Source organism: Heterodontus francisci, chromosome 14 (assembly GCF_036365525.1).
Source record: "Heterodontus francisci isolate sHetFra1 chromosome 14, sHetFra1.hap1, whole genome shotgun sequence".
Taxonomy (NCBI): domain Eukaryota; kingdom Metazoa; phylum Chordata; class Chondrichthyes; order Heterodontiformes; family Heterodontidae; genus Heterodontus; species Heterodontus francisci.
Genome location: NC_090384.1, coordinates 80,081,721 through 80,099,437, shown reverse-complemented (window position 1 = coordinate 80,099,437; position 17,717 = coordinate 80,081,721). Strand labels below are relative to the sequence as shown.

General features: G+C 44.1%; 1 protein-coding gene across 7 annotated transcripts in view; it reads right to left on the bottom strand.

Annotated features, from left to right (window-relative positions):
• The window catches only part of lrp4 (low density lipoprotein receptor-related protein 4), a 472,786-nt gene that overhangs the window by 369,053 nt on the left and 86,016 nt on the right, over window positions 1-17,717 (bottom strand). The window lies entirely within an intron of this gene.

Sequence of the window (17,717 nt, the reverse complement as noted above, 5' to 3'; positions counted from 1 at the left end):
GAATTTTATGAGCCCTCCGGCATAGAGGGTCATAGTGGGCTTCTTCTGGAAGAATTTTCCGGGCCCCCCCCGTTTCTTCTCTAAATAGCTACAAAGGAAAGTCCTGAAGAAGACTAACTGGAGGAGGTGGTTCCACAAATATCCCCATCCTCAATGATGGGGGAGCCCAGCACATCAGTGCGAAAGATAAGACTGAAGCATTTGCAACAAACTTCAGCCAGAAGTGCCAGGTTGATGATCCATCTCAGCCTCCTCCTGAAGTCCCCAGCATTACAGATGCCAGACTTCAGCCAATTCAATTCACTCCACGTGATATCAAGAAGCGACTGAAGACACTGGATACAGCAAAGGCTATGGGCCGCGCCCCGAGCCAAGCCGTTCTAGTACAGCTACAACACTGGCATCTACCCTACAATGTGGAAAATTCCCCCGATGTCCTGTACACAAAAAGCAGGACAAGTCCAACCCGGCCAATTACCGCCCCGTCAGCCTACTCTCAATCATCAGTAAAGTGATGGAAGGTGCCATCAAGCAGCACTTGCTGAGCAATAACCTGCCAGGGTCACTCAGCTCCTGACCTCATTACAGCCTTGTTTCAAACATGGAAAAAAGAGCTGAACTCAAGAGGTGAGGTGAGAGTGACTGCCCTTGACATCAAGGCAGCATTTGACAGAGTATGGCATCAAGGAGCCCTTGCAAAACTGAGGTCAATGGGAATCAGGGGGAAAGCCCTCGGCTGGCTGGAGTCATACCTAGAGCAAAGGAAGATGATTGTGGTTGTTGGAGGTCAATCATCTGACCTCCAGGGCAGCACTGTAGTGTCCTAGGACCAACCATCTTCAGCTGCTTCATCAATGACCTCCTTCAATCATAAGGTCAGAAGTGGGGATGTTCGCTGATGATTGCACAATGTTCAGCACCATTCATGACTCCTCAGATACTGAAGCAGTCCATGTAGAAATGCAGCAAGACCTGGACAATATCCAGGCTTGGGCTGATAAGTGGCAAGTAACATTCGCGCCACACAAGTGCCAGGCAATGACCATCTCCAACAAGAGAGAATCTAACCATCTCCCCTTGACATTCAACAGCATTACCATCGCTGAATCCCTCACTATCAACATCCTAGGGGCTACCATTGACCAAAAACTGAACTGGAGTAGCCATATAAATACCGTGGCTACAAGAGTAGGTCAGGGGTTAGGAATCCTGAGGCGAGTAACTCACCTCCTGACTCCCCAAAGCCTGTCCACCATCTACAAGGCACAAGTCAGGAGTGTGATGGAATACTCTCCACTTGCCTGGATGGGTGCAGTTCCAACAACACTTAAGAAGCTCGACACCATCCAGGACAAAGCAGCCCGCTTGATTGGCACAACATCAACAAACATTCACTCCCTCCACCACCGACGCACAGTGGCAGCAGTGTGTACCATCTACAAGATGTACTGCAGCAATGCACTAAGGCTCCTTAGACAGCGCCTTCCAATCTCGTGACCTCTACCAACTAGAACTAGAACATAGCAGTACAGGCCCTTCGGCCCTCGATGTTGCGCCGTTCCTGTGAAACCATCTGACCTACACTATTCCATTTTCATCCATATGTCTATCCAATGACCGCTTAAATGCCCTTAAAGTTGGCGAGTCTACTACTGTTGCAGGCAGGGCGTTCCACGCCCCTACTACTCTCTGAGTAAAGAAACTACCTCTAACATCTGTCCTATATCTATCACCCCTCAACTTAAAGCTATGTCCCCTCGTGTTTGCCATCACCATCCGAGGAAAAAGACTCTCACTATCCACCCTATCTCACCCTCTGATTATCTTAGATGTCTCTATTAAGTCACCTCTCCTCCTCCTTCTCTCTAACGAAAACAACCTCAAGTCCCTCAGCCTTTCCTCGTAAGACCTCGAAGGACAAGGGCAGAAAATACATGGGAACACCACCACCTGCAAGTTCCCCTCCAAGTCACACACCATCCTGACTTGGAACTATATCGCCGTTCCTTCACTGTCGCTGGGTCAAAATCCTGGAACTCCCTTCCTAACAGCACTGTGGGTATACCTACCCCAAATGAACTGCAGCGGTTCAAGAAGGCAGTTCACCAACACCTTCTCATGGGCAATTAGAGATTGGCAATAAATGCTGGCCTGGCCAGTGACGCCTACATCCCATGAATGAATAAAAAAAATAGCTAAATTGTTCTGTGTAATGCTTTTCCCCAATTCATGGGCTACATATTAATGTCCCAAACTTTGTACCTTGTGTGAAAGTGCAAAGATGAGTTCCTGATCAAAACAATTTCTGACAAAGGGTACTTTTTTGTGGGAAGTGCTAACTCTTTGAATCATAATTGCTTCATATAGTTTTGACAAAGATAACATTTATGTCTGGTATACTTTGATTTTTTGACAAAAAATACTGTTGCGACAGGACAAAATTATTGTGGCCAGAGTTATTGTACAAAATTCTTCTCTCAGCTATTTAATCGGTTTATTGTGACGATATTAATGTCTCCAATAAAATAGTGGTAAGAAGACTTCGGTAAAACACTTTGAAGGATTTGTGCAATGATATCACTCATAGTCATTTCCATGCTTAGATTAATAATAAGGGTGTGATAGAAAGAGTCTGGCAAGTAGTTGGACTGTCCATAAAATTTACCACCTATTTATTGTCCTTTAAATTGGACACTGTGTTCATTGACAAAGCAATCTGTTCCACTGGGTACAGAATAGCTTTCAAAATGCTATAGCTTTGGCCCTGTCACTGAGCACAAATTACCAATGCTATCACAGGGTTTTTCATTAATGAGTTGACAGCTACCCACTGAGCATGGCTAAGGGGGTATTCATCATGTTCACAACAATTCAGTACATCTCATTAATTCCACTAGCTCTTCCCTATCTTCAGGTAAATATGAGGCTACCAGCACTCACTAAGAATAAACTATGAGGAAAAGAAATACTCGGACATCCATTGAACAATTGCAGTCATGTCACATTGATAAATATCATGAACGCCAGGTTACGAAATTCAAACAGTAATTTCCAATCAAATATGTGCCCTTGACACAAGGAAACACAGTGCATACAGTGACCGAACTTTTTGGCAATAACTGTGTGATGAACTTGCCAGCAGCATACACTGCCACCCACAGTAAACAAGACGACATTTTGATTGCGCCTGTAAAAAATGTGATTCCAATGTTTTATTTAATTTTATCAATTTCTACAGAAGATGAACATTCAAAGAGCAAAAGCTGGACCTGAAAATACACTTTACTATTTGGTTAGTTGAAGAAATGACTTTTCCAGACAGCATTATTTGAAAAGTAGATGTCGAGTTTTTTTTTGGAAGTTGCACACAAAGCTTTGTATCAAAGTCCAAAACAAAACTGATAACGGATAAACTATTCAGACTGAGTACCTGTACATTTTTGGTTGAGTCAAGTTCACATCTGGCTATGGTTTGCCTTTTCTTTACAAGAAACAATACTAATTTCTGCAATAACACGTTCATCCTGACAGTATATTTAACACAGTGCAACAGTAAAGTGAGTGCAAACAATTTAGATAGACAGAATTCTATGATCCCTGTTCCACATTATTTGTGAATACTCCATGTTTGCTCTGAATACAAACAGAAATCATATGCAACCATCTTTGCCTGAGTCATAAGGAATGGCTGTTAGTATGGTAGTATTACATCACCAGTAACTAAAGGAAGGACTAAGAGGTAAATTACAATCATGGCAAATCTGATTTTACCCTCTAAAATCTGCATTCTGAAAATTAAGCACATATTAAATTAAACTGAAAGATTCATGGTTGGGACTTGCAAAGGAAAGGCAGGATGTAATTACAGAGACGTGGGCAATGAATCAAGGAATGGGATCAGGTGTTTGATTAGTTCTGAGTCTCTCAAATAAACAATGTTGTACAATGCAGAGATGAGGTGAGAGTGATTGCCCTTGACATCAAGGCAGCATTTGACCAAGTGTGGCATCAAGTAGCCCAAGCAAAACTGAAGTCAATGGGAATCGGGGGAAAACTCTTCACAGGCTGGAGTCATACCAAGCAAAAAGGAAAATAGGTGTGGTTGCGGTTGTTGGAGGCAAATCATCTCAGCCCCAGGACAAAACTGTACCATTCGAGACTCCTCAGATAATGAAGCAGTTTGTGCCTGCATGCAGGAAGACCTGGGCAACATTCAGGCTTGGGCTGCTAAGTGGCAAGCTATAATTGCGCCACACAAGTACCGGACAATGACCATCTCCAACAAGAGAGAATCTAACCATCTCCCACTGACAATCAATGGCATTACCATCGCTGAATCCCCCGCCATCAATATCCTGAGGGTTATCATTGACCAGAAACTGAACTGGTCAGCAATATAAGTACTGTGGCTACAACAGCAGGTCAGACGCTGGGAATTCTGCAGTGAGTAACTCATCTCCTGACTCCCCGAAGCCTTCCCAACCACCACCTTCAACATTCACTCCCTCCCCCACTGGTAGACTGCAGTGGTTCAAGAAGGCAGCTCACCACCACCTTCTTCAGGGCAATTAAGGATGGGCAACAAATTCTAGCCTTGCCAGTAATGTTAATATCCCATGAAAGAATACAAAAAGTGTCTCATCTCTAAAATCCGATAGACTTCATTGTAAATACTATACCATTTTTTAATGGAAGAAGTAAACAAGAAACACGACTTGTCCATTTGGCCACTTAACACTGTCCCATTAAACTATCTACAATTCCATCTTCTACTGTGTCACTTTCAGTTTCCTTCCAAAACAATTTCTATCCCTAAATTTCCTTTTGTTCATTGTGGATGTATCTAACATGGTCAGCATGGTTCTATGAAGGGTAAATCGTGTTTGACTAATTTGCTCGAGCTCTTCGAAGCTGTAACAAGCAACGTGGATAATGGGGATCCTGTAGATGTAATATATCTGGACTTCCAGAAGGCATTTGATAAGGTGCTGCACAAAAGGTTAATACACAAGGTAAGATCACATGGGGTTAGGGGCAATTTATTAGCTTGGATACAGGATTGGCTAACCAACAGAAAACAGGAGTCAGGATAAATGGGTCTTTTTCTGGTTGGCAAGTTCTAACTAGTGGGGTGCCATAGGATTTGGTCCTCGGGCCCCAACTATTTACAATCTATATTAATGACTTGGATGCAGGGATAAAAGGTACTATAGCCAAATTTGCAGATTGCACTAAAATAAGTTGCAATAAAGAAATAAGACATTTACAAATGGATATGGATAGGTTAGGTGAATGGGCCAGAATTTGGCAGATGGAGTTTAACGTGGATAAGTGTGAGGTTATCCATTTTGATCAGAAGAATAGAAAGACAAATTATCTAAATGGAGAGAAACATCAGAGTGCTTCGGTGCAGAGGGATCTGGGTGTCCTCGTGCATGATTCGCTGAAAACTAGTATGCAGGTACAGCAGGTAATAAGGAAGGCAAATGGACATTTGGCATTTATTGCCAAAGGAATAGAGTATAAAAGTAGGAAAGTGTTGCTGCAACTGTACAAGGCATTAGTGAGACCACACCTGGAGTATTACGTACAGTTTTGGCCACTTTACTTGAGGAGGGATGTAGTTGCATTGGAGGCAGTTCAGAGGAGATTCACTAGATTGATTCCAGAGATGAGGGGTTTGTCTTATGAAGAGAGATTGAGCAGTTTAGGCCTTTACTCTCTAGAGTTTAGAAGAATGAGAGGAGATCTAATTGAGGTAAACAAGATGATTAAGGGGATTGACAAAGTCGACTTAGAGAGGATGTTTCCTCTGGTCAGGCAATCTAGAACAAGAGGTCATAGTTTTAGGATAAGGGGTAGCAGATTTAAAACAGAGATGAGGAGAAATTACTTCTCTCAAAGGGTTGTGAGTCTGTGGAATTCACTACCCCAGAGTGGATACAGGGACATTGAGTAAATTTAAGGAGGAGATAGACAGATTTTTAATTAGTAATGGGTTGAAGGCTTATGGAGAACAGGCAGGAAAGTGCAGTTGAGGCCGAGATGAGAATAGCCATGATCGTATTGAATGGCACAGGAGGCTCGAGGGGCTGAATTTCCTACTCCTGCTGCTAGTTATTATGTTCCTCCACCCACACATTAATGTTACCCCTACCTGAAGTAAGTCTAGCATTGTCAGATTACAACATAGTTGTGGTCGGTTTACTACAGACAAATAAAACTATTATATCAGAGAACATAGAACATAGAACAGTACAGCACAGTACAGGCCCTTCGGCCCACGATGTTGTGCCAAACCTTTAACCTACTCCAAGATCAAACTAACTACTACCCTTCATTCTACTATCATCCATGTACCTATCCAAGGGTCGCTTAAATGCCCCTAATGTATCTGCTTCTACTACCACCGCTGGCAGCGTATTCCACGTACCCACCACTCTCTGTGTAAAGAACCTACCTCTGACATCTCCCCGAAACCTTCCTCCAATCACCTTAAAATTATGCCCCCTGGTGATAGCCCTTTCCACCCTGGGAAAAGGTCTCTGGCTATCCACTCTATCTATGCCTCTCATCATCTTGTACAGCTCTATCAAGTCACCTCTCATCCTTCTTCGCTCCAATGAGAAAAGCCCTAGCTCCCTCAATCTTTCTTCGCAGGACATGCCCTCCAGTCCAGGCAGCATCCTGGTAAATCTCCTCTGCACCCTCTCTAAAGCTTCCACATCCTTCCTATAATGAGGCGACCAGAACTGAACACAATATTCCAAGTGTGGTCGAACCAGGGCCTTATAGAGCTGCAGCATAACCTCGTGGCTCTTAAACTCAATCCCCCTGTTAATGAAAGCCAACACACCATACGCCTTCTTAACAACCCTATCAACTTGGGTGGCAACTTTAAGCGATCTATGGACATGGACCCCAAGATCCCTCTGTTCCTCCACACTACCAAGAATCCTGTCTTTAAGCCTGTATTCCGCATTCAAATTCGACCTTCCAAAATGAATCACTTCACACTTTTCCAGGTTGAACTCCATCTGCCACTTCTCAGCCCAGCTCTGCATCCTGTCAATGTCCCTTGAAACCTACAACAGCCTTCCACACTATCCACAACTCCAGCAACCCTCGTGTCATCGGCAAACTTGCTAACCCAGCCTTCCACTTCCTCATCCAAGTCATTTACAAAAATCACAAAGAGCAGAGGTCCCAGAACAGATCCTTGTGGAACACCACTGGTCACCGAGCTCCATGCTGAATACTTTCCATCTACTACCACCCTCTGACTTCTATGGGACAGCCAATTTTGTATCCAGACAGCCAACTTTCCCTGAATCCCATGCCTCCTTACTTTCTGAATGAGCCTACCATGGGGAACCTTATCAAACGCCTTGCTAAAATCCATATACACCACATCCACTGCTCTTCCTTAATCAATGTGTTTTGTCACATCTTCAAAGAATTCAAAAAGGCTTGTGAGGCATGAACTGCCCCTCACAAAGCCATGCTGACTGTCTCTAATCAAACCATGCTTTTCCAAATAATCATAAATCCTGTCTCTCAGAATCCTCTCCAATAATTTGCCCACTACCGACGTAAGACTGACTGGTCTATAATTCCCAGGGTTATCCCTATTCCCTTTCTTGAACAAGGGAACAACATTTGCCACCCTCCAATCATCCGGTACTACTCCAGTGGACAGTGAAGACGCAAAGATCATCACCAAAGGCACAGCAATCTCTTCCCTCGCTTCCCGTAATATCCTTGGGTATATCCCGTCTGGCCCCGGGGACTTATCTGTCCTCATATCATTCAAAATTTCCAGCACATCCTCCCTCTTAACCTCAACCTGTTCGAGCATATCAGCCTGTTCCACGCTGTCCTCACAAACGACCAGGTCCCTCTCACTAGTGAATACTGAAGCAAAGTATTCATTTAGGACCTCCCCTACCTCCTCCAACTCCAGGCACAAGAAGAACATAATAATGAACTTATTTGACCTTTCTAATCATGCCCTCTTTGTACTGGTTTTAAAACCAGTATAAAGAACTTTCTTATTTCTACATTATATTGATTTCTCACAACAATTTAAATAATTGTACCATGTTCCCTCTTTAACCTTTTTAAGGAGAATATCTCAAGCTTCTTCAATCTATCTTTATAGCTCAAAGATTTGAGATGAATAATTTTTTTTATTCGTTTGGGGGATGTGGGCATCACTGGCGAGGCCAGCATTTATTGCCCATCCCCAATTGACCTTGATAAGGTGTGATGAGCTGCCTACTTGAACCGCTGCAGTTCTTGGGGTATCGGTATGCCACAGTGCTGTTAGGGAGGGAGTTCCAGGATTTGGACCCAGCGACAGTGAAGGAATGGCGATATAGTTCCAAGTCAGGATGGTGTGTAGCTTGGAGGGAAACTTAGAGGTGGTGGTGTTCCCATGCATCAGGTACCCTTATCCATCTAGGTGGTAGATGCCGCGGGTTTGGAAGGTGCTGTTGAAGGAGCCTTGGTGAGTTGCTGCAATGCATCTTGTAGAACAAAGAACAAAGAAAATTACAGCCCATTCATGTATCTGTCTAGATACATCTTAAAAGTCGCTATCGTGCCGCGTCTACCACCTCCGCTGGCAACGCGTTCCAGGCACTCACCACCCTCTGCGTAAAGAACTTTCCACGCATATCCCCCCTAAACTTTTCCCCTCTCACTTTGAACTCGTGACCCCTAGTAATTGAATCCCCCACTCTGGGAAAAAGCTTCTTGCTATCCACCCTGTCTATACCTCTCATGATTTTGTACACCTCAATCAGGTCCCCCCTCAACCTCCATCTTTCTAATGAAAATAATCCCAATCTACTCAACCTCTCTTCATAGCTAGCGCCCTCCATACCAGGCAACATCCTGGTGAACCGCCTCTGCACCCTCTCCAAAGCATCTACATCCTTTTGGTAATGTGGCGACCAGAACTGCACGCAGTATTCCAAATGTGGCCGAACCAAAGTCTTATACAACTGTAACATGACCTGCCAACCCTTGTACTCAATACCCCGTCCGATGAAGGAAAGCATGCCGTATGCCTTCTTGACCACTCTATTGACCTGCGTTGCCACCTTCAGGGAACAATGGACCTGAACACCCAAATCTCTCTGTACATCAATTTTCCCCAGGACTTTTCCATTTACTGTATAGTTCACTCTTGAATTGGATCTTCCAAAATGCATCACCTCGCATTTGCCCTGATTGAACTCCATCTGCCATTTCTCTGCCCAACTCTCCAATCTATGTATATTCTGCTATATTCTCTGACAGTCCCCTTCACTATCTGCTACTCCATCAATCTTGTGTCGTCTGCAAACTTGCTAATCAGACCACCTATACTTTCCTCCAAATCATTTATGTATATCACAAACAACAGTGGTCCCAGCACGGATCCCTGTGGAACACCACTGGTCACACGTCTCCATTTTGAGAAACTCCCTTCCACTGCTACTGTCTGTCTCCTGTTGCCCAGCCAGTTCTTTATCCATCTAGCTAGTACACCCTGGACCCCATGCGACTTCACTTTCTCCATCAGCCGACCATGGGGAACCTTATCAAACGCCTTACTGAAGTCCATGTATATGACATCTACAGCCCTGGAGTGTCAATCAAGCAGGCTGCTTTGTCCTGGATGGTGTCGAGCTTCCCGAGTGTTGTTGGAGCTGCACCCATCCAGACAAGTGGACAGTATGCCATCACACACCTGACTTGTGCCTTGTAGATAGTGAACAGGAATTGGGGACTCAGGAGGTGAGTTACTCACTGCAAAATTCCCAGCCTCTGACCTGCTCTTGTAGCCACAGTACTTAAATGGCTGGTCCAGTTTAGTTTCTGGTCAATGGTAACCCCCAGGATGTGGGTAGTGGTGGATTCAGCGATGGTAATGTCATTGAATGTCAAGGGGAGATGGTTGGATTCTCTCTTGTTGGAGATGGTCATTGCATGACACTTGTGTGGCGTGAATGTAAGTTGCCCAAGCCTGAATGTTGTCCAAGTCTTGCTACATATGGACACGGACTGCTTCAGTATCTGAGGAGTCGCAAATGGTGCTGAACATTGCGGAATCATCAGCGAACATCCCCACTTCTGATCTTATGATGGAGGGAAGGAGCTGAAGATAGATTGATGCAGTGTATTTGATGATCCAACTTGCTGCAGCACAATTTTGTATTTATTAGAATTACACAGGTACAAATTCCCTCTAGAAACCAGATTTCCCATCTCAAATGCCTCAGGGGATAACACATGTGTTTCTTCAAAGCGATGCAGAGAAAACTGGATGGAAAGTAATTCTGAGGATGCCATTGTGGAGATTGTCACAGCTAATACAGCGAATCTGTTTTCGTGAAGCTGGAGGGATGGGCAAGAATTTTAGCCAGGACATGAGGAGAAAAATCACTGCTCTTCTTGAAATACTGTCATGGGATTTTTAACAACAACATAAATCACCAGAACAAGCAGAAAAAGCCTTGATTTAACATCTCGTCTTAAGGACTTCACCTTCAACAATGCAGCACTTCATCAATACGGCACTGAAATTACAGTTGAGTGGGAATGAAGCTTGGACCCAGAACATTCTGTCTCAGAGGCAAGAACGCAACTAAGTAAATCTAACAACAAAAGAAGAAAACAGCTAGAATTAACTCTCAATTGAAGAAAAAAAACATGTAAAGGAACACCTTTAAACAGAAATATCTCCCTCTGCCAAGAGCACGTAACTTCTGATTTCCTGTCCTTTTGTGTATTTTTTCTTCTGCTAAATGACCATCCATTTTTAATATGCTGTCATACGGATGGGTGATGGTCTGCACCCAAATCACTGCCAACGTGCCCTGTGGCCTCTTTTGAGGAGGAACTAGGAGCGTTCTTCTTCTTCTCGTCTTCTTCTTCTTTGGCCTCCTTATCTCAAGAGACAATGGGTAAACACCTGGAGGTGGTCAGTGCTTTGTGAAGCAGCACCTGGAGTGACTATAAAGGTCAATTCGAGAGTGACAGACTCTTCCACAGGCGCTGAAGATAAAATTGGTTGTCGGGGCTGTTGCACAGTTGGCTCTGTCCTTGCACTTCTGTCTTTTTTCCTGCCAACTGCTAAGTCTGTTCAACTTGCTGCTCTTTAGCCCCACCTTTATGGCTGTGTGACAGCTCTGGCGATCACTGGCAACTGACTCCCACGACTTGTGGTCAATGTCACAGGACTTCATGTCGTGTTTACAGACGTCTTTAAAGCGGAGACATGGACGGCCGGTGGGTCTGATACTAGCGACGAGCTCGGTGTACAATGCGTCCTTGGGGATCCTGCCATCTTCCATGTGGCTCACGTGGCCAAGCCATCTCAAGCGCCGCTGGCTCAGTAGGGTGTATATGCTGGGGATGTTGGTCGCCTCGAAGACTTCTGCGTTGGAGAGACGGTCCTGCCACCTGATGCCAAGGATTCTCCGGAGGCAGCGAAGATGGAATGAATTAAGACGTCGCTCTTGGCTGACATACGTTGTCCAGGCCTCGCTGCCATAGAGATAAGGTACTGAGGACACAGGCTTGAAACACTCAGACTTTTGTGTTCCGTGTCAGTGCGCCATTTTCCCACACTCTCTTGGCCAGTCTGGACATAGCAGCGGACGCCTTTCCCATGCGCTTATTAATTTCTGCATCGAGAGACAGGTTACTGGTGATAGTTGAGCCTAGGTAGGTGAACTCTTGAACCACTTCCAGAGCGTGGTTGTCGACATTGATGGATGGAGCATTTCTGACGTCCTATCCCATGATGTTCGCTTTCTTGATGCTGATGGTTAGGCCAAATTCGTTGCAGGCAGCCGCAATCCTTTCAATGAGTCTCTATAGACACTCTTCTGTGTGGGATGTTAATGCAGCATCGTCAGCAAAGAGGAGTTCCCTGATGAGGACCTTCCGTACTTTGGTCTTTGCTCTAGGACGGGCAAGGTTGAACAGCCTGCCATCTGATCTTGTGTAGAGGAAAATTCCTTCTTCTGAAGACTTGAACGCATGTGAGAGCAGCAGTGAGAAGAAGATCCCAAACAGTGTAGGTGCGAAAACACAGCCCCGTTTCACGTCACTCAGGATAGGAAAGGGGTCTGATGAGGCACCGCAATGCTGAATTGTGACTTTCATATTGTCATGGAATGAGGTGATGATACTTAGTAGCTTTGGTGGACATCCAATCTTTGCTATTAGTCTGAAGAGACCACGTCTGCTGATGAGGTCAAAGGCTTTGGTGAGATCTATGAAAGCAACGTACAGGGGCATCTGTTGTTCGCGGCATTTCTCCTGTAGCTGGTGAAGGGAGAACAGCATGTCAATGGTGGCTCTCTCTGCTCGAAAGCCACATTGTGCCTCAGGGTAGACATGCTCAGCCAGCTTCTGGAGTCTGTTTAAAACGACTCGAGCAAAGACTTCCCCCACTATGAGGGAGATTCCACGGGAACTAGGAGCCATTAATGCTTAAAACCTCTGCTTCAAATTTTCCTCACCTTTTCAGCTTTAACACTGCACCTTATTTGCAGTGCCTCACCACACCACTTAGAAACTGAGTGGAGCAGAAACTGATCCACCATTTATCCTTTATTCTGTGGCTCTGCATTAGTTCTCTAATCTCAGCCCCAGCTTGCATTTGTTTTTAAAATATTTGCATCCTTTTATCTGGATAGACTCAACTATTTGTGACTTTCGCACTTACAGTGTTAACTGACGGCTTTGTACAAAAGCAATGGATTCCCATGACAGACATATGAATGACCAAAACGTCCGAATTCTTCATTTCTTTTCTAACCGTAAAGTATTGTTACTATCTCAGCGGGGAATGTTCAATCAGGTTCAGCTTCTGGAACAGTTCTAAACAACTCTCTCCAAAAGTTCTGCTACCCAACTTAGTGCCACATCAAACAGAACAAAAACATTAATACAATTTTTCAATGCTTCCCTTAAACTCTGTATAACTAAATAAGCCAGCATAGGATTAACAATGCAATAGTGCAATTATGTTAGTACTGCTGATTGGTTCATTACATTCGTTGTAAGATGGTAAATTGTATTGCTAAATCATAATGCCACTTTAATGAACTGAAAGTAACCCAATTCTAAGAACACTGGACAGACCCACTTTGCATCGGTATGGGGCAGTGGGGGGGGTGGGGGGGCGGGTAACTGCGATACCCAAACAGCTCCATCATAACTCCAGGAGATTATACAAGAGTTAGGCGAAACAGCAGAGGAAAGCAGTAGTTCTCCTTGAATAGAAAACCAGTAAAAAGAAACCCAAGTAGTTCTTCAGTGGTGTCACTGCACAATTTTCAGTTTCATATACTCGGTCTTTGAATGCTATTTCAAAGCAAAAGATGCTTGTCCACTTCTTTCCCTCATATGCCTCAAGAACACAAATAACCATTTACTAACCCCAGGGAGCAGTTTCATAAAAAGTGCTGCTTTAGACTTGCTTTGTTAGCCCAACACAGCAGTCAACTTCATTTCCATCTGCTGAAAGTAAATCAAAAATAGCTGAAGCTTTCCTGCCTGAAAATAAACTACAGGGTAAGAGGAATAATAGCTTCTCTCAGCTTCTCACTCCCAACATCCACTTAACAAGTCACATCCTAGCACCATTTATTATCTGTTTCGAAATATTCCCACTGATTTGCTGCTATACCAGATAGAAGCCTAGGGTTTCTGTTTCTGAAGACTCCATTGATTTGTCACCAATGATGAGTGTTCACTATAAGTTCCCACAATCCCCTGCGGAGGGAAGATTCTCCCACAATGCCCTGCAGGGGAGAAGATTAAACAAAGACACAAATGCAGGAATAAAATCCACTTTATTTTGAAGTATGAGTTTTTTTTAAAAAAGGTACAAAGCAAGGGCAAGGTGAGGTTTGGTTTAACTGTTTATGTGCTGCACTCCTTTGTTGAAATTTACTTTCTCAGCACTATCAATGTCATACAAATCCTAGATATGAGATTCTTGGTGGGCAAGTGGACTCTGATTGGCAGAGGCATTGCCATGGAGAATGCACCAATCAGCACTCTCTTCTCAGACTGTATAAATTTGTTGTTTTCCCTTACATTGGTATTTTTGCGAATTGTCCTGATGAGTGCAAGACCAAAAGCTTCAACAAAATGTCTCTGTTTTCATAGATAGTAATGTATTCTCCATTTTCCCTGTCTCTATTTTTCTCTCCATCTCTCTTTGTTTCTCTTTTCACCAGGAAATTCTTTGATTCTTGCATGCAAAAGATCACAATTTCACATTTATTGGGGAGTTCACAGCTGAACCCACCTAAAAACCCATGCAATTACAAAGAGTTAAAATCGGGCCCATAGAATCTGAAGGCATGTGATATCATGTGACTGGGTCTATAATAATTGAGATTTTCTAGAATGGGAAAGAACATCCTATTTTACTCAAGTGCATGTTGTAACACTTTACTTTATATAGTGCTCCTCCCATGGAAAACAAATATCTCAGAAATTTATAGTCAAGTTAAGATCACATGGGGTTAGGGGCAATTTATTAGCTTGGATAGAGGATTGGCTAACCAACAGAAAACAGAGAGTCGGGATAAATGGGTCTTTTCTGGTTGGCAAGATGAAACTAGTGGGGTGCCACAGGGTTCACTCCTCGGGCCCCAACTATTTACAATCTATATCAATGACTTGGATGCAGGGATTGAAGGTACTATAGCCAAATTTGCAGATGACACTAAAATAGGTGAGATAGTAAGTTGCAATAAAGATATGGATAGGTTAGGTGAATGGGCCAGAATTTGGCAGATGGAGTTTAACGTGGATAAGTGTGAGGTTATCCATTTTGGTCGGAAGAACAGAAAGGCAAATAATTATCTAAACGGAGAGAAACTTCAGAGTGCTTCGGTGCAGAGGGATCTGGGTGTCCTCGTGCATGAATCGCAGAAAACTAGTATGCAGGTGCAGCAGGGAATAAGGAAGGCAAATGGACTTTTGGCATTTATTGCCAAAGGAATAGAGTATAAAAGTAGGGAAGTATTGTTCAACTGTACAAGGCATTAGTGAGACCGCACCTGGAATATTGCGTACAGTTTTGGTCCCCTTACTTGAGGAAGGATGTAGTTGCATTGGAGGCAGTTCAGAGGAGATTCACTAGATTGATTCCAGAGATGAGGGGTTTGTCTTATGAAGAGAGATTGAGCAGTTTAGGCTTTTCCTCTCTAGAGTTTAGAAGGATGAGAGGCGATCTAATTGAGGTATATAAGATGATTAATGGGATTGACATAGTAGACTTAGAGAGGATGTTTCCTCTGGTCAGGCAATCTAGAACGAGAGGTCATAGTTTTAGGTTAAGGGGTAGCAGATTTAAAACAGAGATGAGAAGAAATTACTTCTCTCAAAGGGTTGTGAGTCTGTGGAATTCACTACCCCAGAGTGCGGTGGATGCCAGGACATTGAGTAAATTTAAGGAGGAGATAGATAGATTTTTAATTAGTAATGGGTCGAAGGGTCATGGAGAAAGTGCAGGAAAGTGCAGTTGAGGCCGAGATGAGATCAGCCCCATGATCGTATAGGCTCGAGGGGCTGAATTTCCTACTCCTGCTCCGAGTTCTTTTATTCATATGTAAGTTGGCTGAGCAGTAAAAAAGGAGAGAGGGTAAAATGGGATTAGGAAAAGTAATGAAAACTGAATCAAAAAGTGAAGGGCTTTAAGAAAAGACAAAAGAGAGGAGGCAAAGTGGAGACAGATTGAGAAGGAATTTCAGCAGATAGGAACACAGTGCCTGAAATAACAGCCATCAAAGTTGCACATGGAGGAATTTGGGGTAGAAGCTGGGGAAGTTGATGAAGGTCTAGGACAGTGGTTCAGGCATACTTCCAGAAGCCAAAGAGGGTTGCTGTTTACCATTGCTGAGCAAGAGAAAATTACAAATCATATAGTACTTAATGTCAGTCCACCAAATAGTTGGAGATGATGAATCAAAGTTTAAGATGGAGGGTAAAGCTGCATGTCATATAGACACATCAAAAGCTGGCTCCATGGGTTTGGATGACATTGCAAAGGACCAGCATGTATAAGGTGAAGAATAGGAGACTAAGAATGGAACACTGGGGTAATCAGAGATGACTGTACCTCAGACGTACCTCAGAAGAAACAATTCGAGATGTAGTAGTTTTGTAGCAATTGATAAGACTCAAACCAAGAGAGAGCAGTACCATTGAGATGACTGTGGAGGAAATTATTCTCAAGATTCTCTTCCTGCACCCTATATTCTTAGTGTTGAAATCTAAACTCATCATACAATCATCTGCTCCAACTCATTCTCAGGATCTCAAATCAGTCTTTCCTTTCTCCTACAATTTACAAGCTTAGAAAACCTAATTTTAGCATCAACTAATTCCTAATTCACAATATACCTGGTATTATGCTGTACTGTCTCCTGTCTCTCGATGCAGAAGTCAACAAACGCATGGGAAAGGCTTCCACTGCTATGTCCAGACTGGCCAAGAGAGTGTGGGAAAATGGCGCACTGACACAGAACACAAAAGTCCAAGTGTATCAAGCCTGTGTCCTCAGTAACTTGCTCTACGGCAGCGAGGCCTGGACAACGTATGTCAGCCAAGAGCGACGTCTCAATTCATTCCATCTTCGCTGCCTCCGGAGAATCCTTGGCATCAGGTGGCAGGACCGTATCTCCAACACAGACGTCCTCGAGGTGGCCAACATCCCCAGCATATACACCCTACTGAGCCAGCGGCGCTTGAAATGGCTTAGCCATGTGAGCCACATGGAAGATGGCAGGATCCCCAAGGACACATTGTACAGCGAGCTCGTCACTGGTATCAGACCCACCTGCCATCCATATCTCCGCTTTAAAGACGTCTGCAAACACAACATGAAGTCCTGTGACACTGATCACAAGTCGTGGAAGTCAGTTGCCAGTGATCGCCAGAGCTGGCGGGCAGCCATAAAGGTGGGGCTAAAGTGTGGCGAGCTGAACAGACTTAGCAGTTGCAGGAAAAAAGACAGAAGCGCAAGGGGAGAGCCAACTGTGTAACAGCCCCGACAACCAATTTTATCTGCAGCACCTGTGGAAGAGTCTGTCACTCTAAAATTGGCCTTTATAGCCACTCCAGGTGCTGCTTCACAAACCACCGACCATCTCCAGGTGCTTACCCATTGTCTCTCAAGACAAGGAGGCCAAAGAAGAAGAAGAAGAAGAAGAAGAAGAATGCTGTATTGTGGATGTTGGCCTTTCATCCTGCTTTCATAAGAATAAATAAAATGCCCATTATAGCTAAATTATATTTGTTGTAAGTGTTTTAATGTCAGTAAGGCCATTTAACTGAAACACCGGGGAGAATTTTTGGAGGCCAGACCCTGACTTCGATTTCATTTCCGGGTCCTGACCCCACATGGCATGGGCATGACACGCCCAACCTGATTTTTATTGGTTTGGCCAATTAATGGGCAGGGGCCATGTTTGCCCTCCAGTTAAGGACTGCAGGTGGGCTCCCAATGCTGGACAGCCAATAGGATGCCCTCCAGCAGTAAGAAAGCTGCAGCCTGCTGATGAAGGTAAGGGAGAGAGAGGTAACCTCAAGATGGAGGCCGCCCTCTTAGCACTTCTAAAAGCTTTGAGAATAAAAATGGCCACAGCTGCCAAATCGCCTTTGTGCAGGGTAAATCACAGGGCGGTCTGTGGCTG